The 10,661-nt window shown below is 41.0% G+C and overlaps 1 protein-coding gene across 2 annotated transcripts in view; it reads left to right on the forward strand.

Moving 5' to 3' along the window:
* Kdm2a (lysine demethylase 2A) overlaps nt 1-10,661 on the forward strand; it is a 105,296-nt gene that overhangs the window by 11,988 nt on the left and 82,647 nt on the right. The window contains exon 2 of one of the 2 annotated variants that reach the window (XM_048361191.1): nt 963-1,084. The exons of the other annotated variant lie outside the window; for it this stretch is intronic. The gene's annotated coding sequence lies outside the window, so the exon portion shown is untranslated. The remainder of the gene's footprint in view (nt 1-962; nt 1,085-10,661) is intronic. 2 annotated transcript variants of the gene reach the window in all.

Consider the following 10,661-nt stretch of genomic DNA (forward strand, 5'->3'; position numbering starts at 1 on the left):
GGATGTTAGATAAGTTCTCCACATTGACCAACATCCCTACTTCTTTTTTGTTGTTGTTGTTTGTTGCCAGTCCTGAGCACGGTCTCTGAGCTTCTTTTGCTCAAAGCTTGCACTCTACCACTTGAGCCACAGCACTGCTTCAGCCTTTTTCTATTTATGTGGTGTTGAGGAATCAAGCCCAGGGCTTCTTCATGCATGCTAGGCAAGCACTTTACCCTGCTAAGCCACATTTCCAGCCCCATCCCTAGTTCTTCACTCCTCCCTCCCTCCTCCCTCCCTCCCTTCCTTCACCATGCCTCTTGCCTGCCATTTTCCCTGGTTAATTGTTTTTGTTTTTTTTCCTTCTCTGGTGGGGCTTCAAAAGATGATCCTCTAGGTCTCAGCTTCTGAGTAGCTGGGTTTACCGATGTGAGCCAATATATAACACCTTGTGTTGTTAGTCTTGGGTTTTTTATGTCTTTTTTTTTTTTTTTTTTTTCAGTCCTGGGTCTTGAACTCAGGGTTTGGGCTCTGTCCCTGCGCTTTTTTGCTCAAGGCTAGCACCCTATCACCTTGAGCCATAGCACCACTTCGGTTTTCTGGCGATTAATTGGAGATAAGACTTTCTTACCTGCCCTAGCTTTGAACCTTGATCTTCAGATCTCCAGCCTCCTGAGTAGCTAGGATTATAGGCTTGAGCCACTGTCATTGAAACATAGTCTCACTATGTAGTTCAAGCTAGTCTTGAACTTGTGGTTTGAGGCTACATCTAAAATTTCTTCCCTAACAACTGTGTGGTAAACATCTAAACATACAAATCTAGTTATAAATACTTGATAGCCAGTGTTAGATTTTGTTTAAAATAAACTGGCACAGTAAAAAAATAACTTTGAACTTACTGTACTTAACCTTTTAAATTTTGTATGTTAAGCTTTTAACTTATGCATGACACTCATATCCTTGTTTTCTGTTTTAAATTTTAGGTTCTTGGGGGTTTTCTCTGTCTATGAGTATTTGGTAAAAACTTAAACCCTAAAGATAAAAGGCAGCAAATAGTGACCAAACGAATGGTTTTGGCAAATACAGTGGTGAAGGCCTCCTGCAGGTAGGTAGAGAGGAGGAGGGAAGTGGGTTGCCTTTCAAGTTGTAAAGACAACAAACAGTGTAAGCATTACTGTGGGTTCTGTAAAGTCTGTATCATCTGGATATCAGAATTGTAGGACTAAAATAGGTGGTGTATTTGGGAGGCACAGATAATAATGTCAAAATACATTTCATGTATGTATGTTCTGGTACTGTGGCTAGAACTGAGGCCATGGACACAGATCCTGAGTTCAAGGCTAGCTTTCTACCACTTGAACCATAACTCCATTTCCCGGGTTTTTGTAGATTAATTAGAGATAAGATTCTCACAGACTTTGTTGCTTAGACTAGCTTTGACATGAGATCCTCAAATTTAGCTTCCCAAGTCCTTAGAATTATAGATATGAGCCACCAGCTTCCACCTCTGGAAATAACTTTTTTTTTTTTCTGTTGGTAATGGGGCTTGAACTCCTGGTGTGGACTCTGTCCTTGAGCTCTTTGGCTCTAGGATAATGCTCTATCACTTTGAGCTATAGCACCACTTCCAGTTTTCTAGTGATTAATTGATTAATCATCCATTTTTTTCTGTCCAGGTTGTCTTTGAACCGTGATCCTCAGATCTCAGCCTCCTGAGTAGCTAGGATTACAGGCTTGAGCCACCAGCTCCCACCAGAAAAGCCTTTTAAAGTTTAAAATGTTATTCCAAGCCAGGAGCTGGTGGCTCAAGTCTATAATCCTAGCTACTCAGGAGGCTGAGATCTGAGGATTAAGGTTCAAAGCCACCTGGGGCAGAAGTCAATGAGTCATCTCTAATTAAACACCAAAAAGCCAGAAGTAGAGCTGTGGCTCAGGTAGCAGATTGCTATAGCTTTGATCAAAAACACTAAATAAAGGACAATGCCTAAGCCCTGAGTTTAAGCCCCAGCACTGACACAAAAAAAGGTGCTTTTTATTTTTTATTTTTTGCGATAGGCTCACTCACTATGTAACCTAGGCTGAATTAGATGAAGCTGTCTCTAAGCTTCCATCTCCTGAAAACGAATTACAGATACATGTATGCCATCACACCCAGCTATGGCTTAAGGTGGAATTTTCTAGGGATAATTTTGGTAGCTTCAAGTCCCAGACTATAGAATGTCAAAAAATAAGGTATCCTTTGAAGTTACTTGAACTCTTAAGGCAGTGATTCTCAGAGTACAATATCATCATCAGCATCCATTCTCTGTATATCTGACACATGTTGGAAGTATAAATACTTGTGTCTTACCTTAAACTTATGGAAACAGAAACCCTGGAGTTGGACCTATAAATAATGTAGTTGGTTAGTCATGATCTCAGGGCCTGCGCACTGTCCTTGAATTTCTTTTGCTCAAGGCAAGCACTCTATACTGTTTGAGCCACAGCTCCACTTCTGGCTTTTTCTGTTTATGTGGTACTGAAGAATTGAACCCAGAGTTTTATGCATACTAGGCAAGCACTCTACCACTAAGCCACATTTCCAGCCCAATGATTGTATGTAATTGAAGTATAGGGTAGACACTGATGCTCTGCAAAGGGCGTAAAGGAGGAAAATGAGGGGAGTTATGTATGGAAGCCAAGAATCTATCTATGGTACACATCAAGAACTGGTCTAAGCCGGGTGCTGGTAGTTCATGCCTATAATCCTAGCTGTTCTGTATGTTTTTACTCACTTAATGCTAATAAGCCTTGAAATAGATATTTATTATTTATTAATTTATTTTTTTTTTTGCCAGTCCTGGGCCTTGGACTCAGGGCCTGAGCACTGTCCCTGGCTTCCTTTTGCTCAAGGCTAGCACTCTGCCACTTGAGCCACAGCACCACTTCTGGCCATTTTCGATATATGTGGTGCTGGGGAGTCGACCCCAGGGCTTCATGTATTCGAGGCAAGCACTCTTGCCACTAGGCCATGTTCCCAGCCCAGATACTTATTATTTTTGTAATAGTAATGAAGAAAATACCATAAGACACTATTCACCTTGTCTAAGATTACCAGGTAGTTAAATTTGTTGTGGGTATCCCCCACCCATTGGGTTTTGTTTGGTTTTGTGAGTGTACTGGGGCTTGAACTCAGGATTTTGAACTCACTGCTTTTTTACTCACAGCTGGTACTGTATAACTTGAGTCACACTACCAGTTTCAAGTCATGATCTTCCTAATCATGAAATTTCTCTAGATCTCAACCTTCTCAGTATTGATTATTATAGGTGTGAGCCATTGGCATTTGGTGAGAAGTTGGTTTTTAGACCATTTGGTTCTAGATTGTATTCCCCTCCCTTGTCCTCCCTTCTGCTCTTTACCTCTTTTCTTTTCTTGAGACTCATTGTGTAATCAGTCTAGGTCTGGAACTTGCTATCCCTCTGTCTAGGCTTCTTGAAGGCTGGGATTACAAGTGTATGCCACCCAGCCCAGCTTCCAGCTTATTTAATGTCAACTATAATTTTATCTTCTTTTTCCCCACCCTTCCTTTTCCTTCTTTCTTAGATCAAACCAAAGGCCTCATGCATAGCATTCGAGTGCTGTATCACTGAGCTATATTCCCTGCGTCCTGCTAGTCTTTCAAACAGGAAGGAGTGGTTCATTGAGGTTGATGCTGCTTAGGTTGAATATACTAGTAAGACTGAAGTTTCCATTGGATTTATAAGCATAGAGGTTATTGGTGACTTTGGGACAGTGCCATTTTGGGGCAAAAAAATATTCTTCAGAATAAATGTGATACCAAAAAATAAGTGAACAAGGGGCCAGGAGTTTGGCATAGTAGTAGAGTGCTTGCCTAGCATGCACAAAGCCCTGGGTTCCATTCTTCTATATCACATACACAGAAAAGGCCGGAAGTGGTGCTATGGCTTAAGTGCTAGAGTGCATTGAGCAAAAAGAGCCCAAGGACAGTGCCCAGGCCCTGAGTTGAAGCCCCAGTACTGGCAAAAAAAGGTAAGTGAACAAGTTCAAAGAAGCGTGGCTTGAGTGAAGGAGGGAAGAGGAGGAGGAAGATGAGGAGGAGCAAGTTATATAGCTAAAAGTTAAGTATAAGAAGCTACAAGATCCAGAAAAGGCTGTTATGAAGTTTTTGCTTTAAGGTGGGAGAGCATACTTTTTTTGTTTATGGCATTATTAGGTATATACTGCTCTGATTCTGTTAGTCTCCAGGTTTAAGTTGTTGCTGAGACGAGTTGATTTCTAATACTTACCCTCTTGTAGTTCCTGCTACCACTCCTAGTTCTAACCCTTCCTTTGTCTGGACCCTTGTAATAGCCTGTTCTTTCAGATTTTGTTTTGTTTTGACAGAAAGTGTCATGTAGCCCAGGCTTTTGTTTTGTTTTGTTTTGCCAGTTCTGGGGCTTGAACTTAGGGTCTGGGTGTTGTCCCTGAGATTTTTTTTTTTTTTCCGTCAGTTGTGGGACTTGAAGTCAGGGCCTAGGCACCGTTTATGAGCCTCTTTGTGCTCAAGGCTAACACTCTTACCACTTGAGCCACAGTACTGCTTCCAGTTTTCTAGTGGTTAATTGGGATAAGAGTCTCATGGACTTTACTGCCTGGGCTGGCTTCAAATTGGAATTCTCAGATCTCATCCTACTGAGTAGCAAGGATTATAGGCATGAGCTGCTGGTACCCAGCACCAGTCTGGTTTTGAAGTAGAGATCCTTTAGTTTCTCTCTTCTTAATGGTGGGGTTAACAAGAATGGGCCATTATGCCCACCAAGCTTAATTAGTGGTTTGCTGGTGGTAGTAGTAGGTGTTCTGTTTTGTTTTGTTGTCATGCTGGTCTCCAAACCTCAGGATCTTGTGCTTTCTAGGCAAACATTCTGCCAATTGAACCATATACTTAGGCCTATTTGCTTTAGCATATTTTTCAGATAGGTTTTGTACTTTTGCCTACCTATCTCCTATCTGTGCTCTCTGCGTAGCTGGGAATACAGGTATGCACCACCATACCTGATTTGGGGCTTAGGTTTGGGCTTTACTCTTCCATGGTACATACATAGTATGGTATCATTTGTATCATCAAGACTCATAGTATTGACTGGTTAACTGAATGCATGGTTTCATGAAAACAAAGTAGAATGTAATAAAAATTAGTCTGTTTTGTGCTAAAGTGCTGATAGTAACATTATAATAATAATGATAAATATATAATTATATAATGTATATTTATAATATATATTAATATATCACACACACATACACACCAGTCCTGGGGCTTGGGACTCAGGGCCTGAGCACTGTCCCTGGCTTCTTTTTGCTCAAGGCTAGCACTCTACCTCTTGAACCATAGTGCTCATAGTTCTGTGTGTGTAGTGCTGAGAAATGGAACCCAGGGCTTCATGCATGCTAGGCAAGCACTTTCCAATACTGTAATTATTAAGAGGGTGGTTGCTGGGCTCTGGTGGCTCACACCTGTAATCCTAGATACTCAGGAGGCTGAAATCTGAAGATTGCAGCTCAAAGCAGGCCCAGGCTAGATACTAGTTCATGAGACTTATTGCCAGTTAACCACCAGAAAACCGGAAGTAGAACTGTGGCTCAAAATGGTAGAACATTGGCCTTGAGCAAAAGAACTTTGGGACAGCACTCAAGCTCTGAGTTCAAGCCCCATGACCACCACCAATAACAGAAAAGCGGGTGGGTATCAGTCAGAGAAGGAGGGGAGTGCCAAGAAATATGAATTTGCTATATCTGCTTGGCCTACTTCTAGTCATTAGAAGAAGAGTCCATCATCCAGTTACTTTTTTTTTTGTGCAGGGCTGGGATTGCACTCAGGGCTACATGTTTGCAAGGCAGACAATCTACCACCGAAGCTGCACCTTTAGCCCCCAGTTACCTTTGTCCTTATTCACCCAGCTACTTTCATAATAAGTTTGATCTTTTGGTTCCTTGATAATGGAAAATGTAATTTCCTGATAGGTGGCATGATTATTCATAGTGTAAGGCACCATGAACAAATTAATTGATAGACCCTTGTCTTGCAGAGTTGAGTACTGGCTTATCAAGATCTCTCCTCTGAACTTGAAAGGAGACAAAAAAATGTCAGATTAGGGCTGGGAATCTGGCTTAGCAGTAGAGTGCTTGCCTAGTATGCAGCATGAAGCCCTGGGCTTGATTCCTCAGTACCACATAAGCAGAAGGCCAGAAGTGGCACTGTGGCTCAAGTGGTAGAGTGCTAGCCTTGAGCAGAAGAAGCTCAGTGATAGTGCCTAGGCCCTGAGTTCAAGCCCAGGAATGGCAGGAAAAAAAGTAATTATTAGATTATATTACTGTTAATCTGACGTGTTTTGTTTTGTGTTTTTTTTAATGCCAGTCCTGGGGCTTGAACTCAGCCCCTGAGCACCGTCCCTGGCTTCTTTTTGCTCAAGGCTAGCATTGTACCACTTGAGCCACAGTATCACTTCCGGCCCTTCCCTCCCTTCTCTTTTCCTTTTCTCCTTTCCTTTTCCCCTTCCCTCCCTTCCCTGATACTGAGAACTCTATAACTGACTCTCACTCACTGGCTGGCATTCTACCACCTCAGCCATGCTTTCAGCTCCCTCCCTCCCTTTCTCTCCCCCCCATCCTCTCTCTCTCTCTCTCTCTCTCTCTCTCTCTCTCTCTCTCTCTCTCTCATTTGCTTTCCTTTTTCTTTATTTTTCCTTAGTGTGAGGTTTGATCTCAAGGCCTAGATGCTATCCCTGAATTCTTTTTGCTCAAGGCTAGTAGTCTAGCACTTTGAGCCACAGTGCCATGTCTGGTTTTCTGGTGGTTAATTTGAGATGAGTCTCGTGGACTTTTCTGCCCAGGCTGTCTTTGAACTGAGATCTGCCTCCGGAGCAACTAAGATTACTGGTGTGAGCCACCAGTGCCCCCTTCCCTCTTTCTTTGTCTTTTTCTCTCTTTCTTCCCCCCTCTTTCTTCCTTACTTTTCTTTCTTTCTTTCATGTGTAGTTCTAGGGTTTGAACCTAAGGATTCTTAGACATGATAGACTAGCCCTCTACCACTGAGGTATATGATAATAAAATTTGTGAACTATTGAAAATTTAGTCTGTTTTTCTCTTTTGGAAATAATAGCTGCAAATAACTAGTTTAATTTCAAACTTTATGTCTTAAAATTACTTAAAAAAAAAACTTTTGCAGTAAAATGGTGTCCACATATTCCCAGCTACTTAGGAGGCTAAAGCAGGAAGATCACTAAAGTCTACAAATACGAGACCAACCAGGGCAACATAGCAAGAACGCATCTCAAATGAAAACTAAAACCAAACAAGCAACGAACTTCATAAATATTTTTTAGGATTCTAATTTGCTGACATAAGAAATTACTGCCAGGTGCCAGTAGATCATGCCTTGTAACCCTAGCTACTCAGGAGGCTAAGATTTGAGGATTACAGTTTAAAGCCAGCCGGGGCAGAAAAGTCCATGAGACTTTTATTTCCAGTTAACCACTAAAAAGCTGGAAGTGGATGGTTCAAGAGGTAGAGCACTAGCCTTTAGGAAAAAAGCTCAGGGACAATACTTAGACCCTGAGTTCAAGCCCAAGGATTAGGAAAAAAAGAAATAGTCTGATTATAGTTACATAGGTAGCTACAATATTTTTGAATCAGAGACAATATATTCAGTAGTTTATTTGTTGTGAAAGTGATGTACAGAGTGGTTATAGTTTCATACATAAGGCAGTGAGTACATTTCTTACCAAACTTGTTAGCTTCTCCTATCCAGTAGTTTCTTAATGCTTCTTAAAGCAATATATGGGAATGTGTGCATTTCTGTCCATGTTTGTCTAGCATATATGTGTTTTTTTTGGCCAGTCCTGGAGCTTGGACTGGGCCTGAGCACTGTCCCTGGCTATTTGCCCAAGGCTACCACTTTGCCACTTGAGCCATAGCACCACTTCTGGCCATTTTCTGTATATGAGGTGCTGGGGTATTGAACCCAGGGCTTCATGTATATGAGGCAAGCACTCTTGCCACTAGGCCATATTCTCAGCCCATATATGGGTTTTAATGTTTATTTTTTGCCAGTCTTGGGGCTTGAACTCAGAGCTTGGTCACTGTCTTTGAACTTCTTTTGCTCAAGACTAGCATTCCATTGCTTGAGCCATGGCACAACTTAGGCTTTTTCTGTTTATGTGGTACTGAGGAGTCAAACCTAGGACTTCATGCATGCTAGGCAAACACTTTACCACTAAGCCACATTCCCAACCTATTTGGATGTTTTTGTTGTTTCTAGCACTGAATGTTTTCTCCATAATGAGAAAAAATAAAGGTAAAGTCAGGCCTTTTATTAACAGACTGGAGTACAAAGTATTAAAAGTAAAGGTTGCCTTTCTTTTTTCTTTTTTTCAGCAGACAAACATATCCCTAAATGGAGACCTTTTTCATTTTGTGATTTGAACTCAGGACCCAGTACTTGTTAGCCTGGGATTCTACTACTTAAGCCACATTTCTAGCCCTAAAAGTAAGGAATTTTCTTAGCAATAAATACTTGCTTCAGTGGGGTGCTGGTGGCTCATGCCTATAATTGTAGGTACTCAAGAGGCTGAGATCTGAGGATAGAGGTTCAGAGCCACAAAGCTAGCCTGGGCAGCAAAGTTCTTGACACTTTTATACTCTTACTGAGTAGCCACCAGAAAGTGAGAAGTGACACAACTCCCAAGTGGTAGAGTGGTAGGTAGCCTTGATCAAAAGAGCTCTGGGACAACACCAGGCCCTGAGGCAAAAGCCCCTGACCACCAACAATAACAAAATGTTTGCTTCGTTGTGGTACATACAAGTTGTCTGTGTGGACTGAAAAGTGCTGATTATTATTGTTACTCATTCATTTCCTGTATAGGGAGTTGCACACTTAACTGTTGGAAACAATAATTTCTTTCTTTTTTCTTTTTTTTTTTTTTTTTGCCAGTCCTGGAGCTTGGGACTCAGGGCCTGAGCACTGTCCCTGGCTTCCTTTTGCTCAAAGCTAGCACTCTACTTTTTGAGCCACAGTACCACTTTTGGCCTTTTCTATTTATGTGGTGCCGAGGAATTGAACCCAGGCCTTCATGCATTCTAGGCAAGCATTCTACCGCTAAGTCACATTCCCAGCCCTAGTAATAATTTTTATCAAATGCATATTTTGTGCTTGGCAATATGTAAGAGCTTTACTTCCACTACTGTTTTGGCTTAACAGCGTTGGTGTTTTCAAGTTTACTCTGTAAAATAGAAGAAACCTTTTAGAAATGGAGTTTCTAAAAAAAGACCTGTTAAGATGGAGTGATGTTTCCTGATTGAGCACTTCCAGGATTTAGTAAACCTTATCATATTTTCTCTATTTCTCATACCTTTCATCACAACCCTGCTCAGATAATCATATTTCTGCAAAAAAAAAAAAAAACATTAGAGGATATTGTGGAGGAGAATCTAGTGAGGAAAGGATTGCAGAGACCAGTAAATGTGGGTAAGAATTTATGGTCACTAAAAGTCTTGCCACTAAGCGTGGAGCTAGAGCAGTCACTTGAGGCATTTTGGAATAGAGTGGACTTTGTGACCCTATGCCCTATTAAGTACTCAGGAAAGGAGAATGAGTCCTGGATTCTTGAGTTCCTGATTGGTGGGTGGTGTCCCTAATTGAGAGAGAATATTGTGCTTTGTTTAAGGTTGAATTTACTTTCATTAATATTAGCCTTTACATCTCTATTAGCATATTTAACTCATTTATTTAGTCTGCTTTATGAAGAATCCTACCAGATTACTCTGATGTCATGAGGCATCAAGGTAGGTTTGGATGACTTAACATTAGGTAGCACTAATTCAGAAATCACACACACACACAAATATACTGTTTTTTGAAACAGGCTATGTAATGCTGGCTAGTGTGTAACTCAATATTTCTGCCTCAACAACCTGAGGACTGGGATTATAGATGGTATTCTACCACGCTGGCAGAAATCATATTTTAATTACATCAATTACTTTGTTTTCTTCAGGCCTGTCATCTCATTTTTGCTTACTAGAGAATTAATTGTTTGCTACTACTCTTTATCCTGTGAGCTCTTTTCTTCTTTTTTTTTTTTTTGCCAGTCCTGGGGCTTGAACTCAGGACCCCGGCACTGAGCTTCTTTTGCTCAACTCTAGCACTTACTCTACCACTTGAGCTACATTGCCAATTCCAGCCTTTTCTGTTTATGTGGTTCTGAGGAATTGAACCCAGGGCTTCATGCATGCTAGGCAAGCACTCTGCTGCTAAGCCACATTCCCAGCCCCCTGAGGTCTTAGTTATTCATCTCTGTGTTTGGACAAGTATGACATTTTATCTTCTGTTCATTTTTGTGCTGGTCCTAAGGCTTGAACTCAGGGCCTGGGCACTGTCCCATTAGCTTACATTTTATCTTATATTTTATGAAAATGTAAGTTAAATTGTAAAAGTTTCTCCTTTCTGAAGATATTGGACATTGTAAGAACACACTCAGGATAGTTCCTGTTGATCCTTGTGCCATTGTCAGTTACCAACCATGAATCAATGAACATAGAATTAAAAAGTAGAGTTTCAGGCATTGTAGTCTAATGTAAAGTCATTTATAGTTGTAGGTCAGAGAAGCATTGAATTTCTAAATTTCTCTTATCTTGATTAAAAA

Source organism: Perognathus longimembris, chromosome 13 (assembly GCF_023159225.1).
Source record: "Perognathus longimembris pacificus isolate PPM17 chromosome 13, ASM2315922v1, whole genome shotgun sequence".
Taxonomy (NCBI): domain Eukaryota; kingdom Metazoa; phylum Chordata; class Mammalia; order Rodentia; family Heteromyidae; genus Perognathus; species Perognathus longimembris.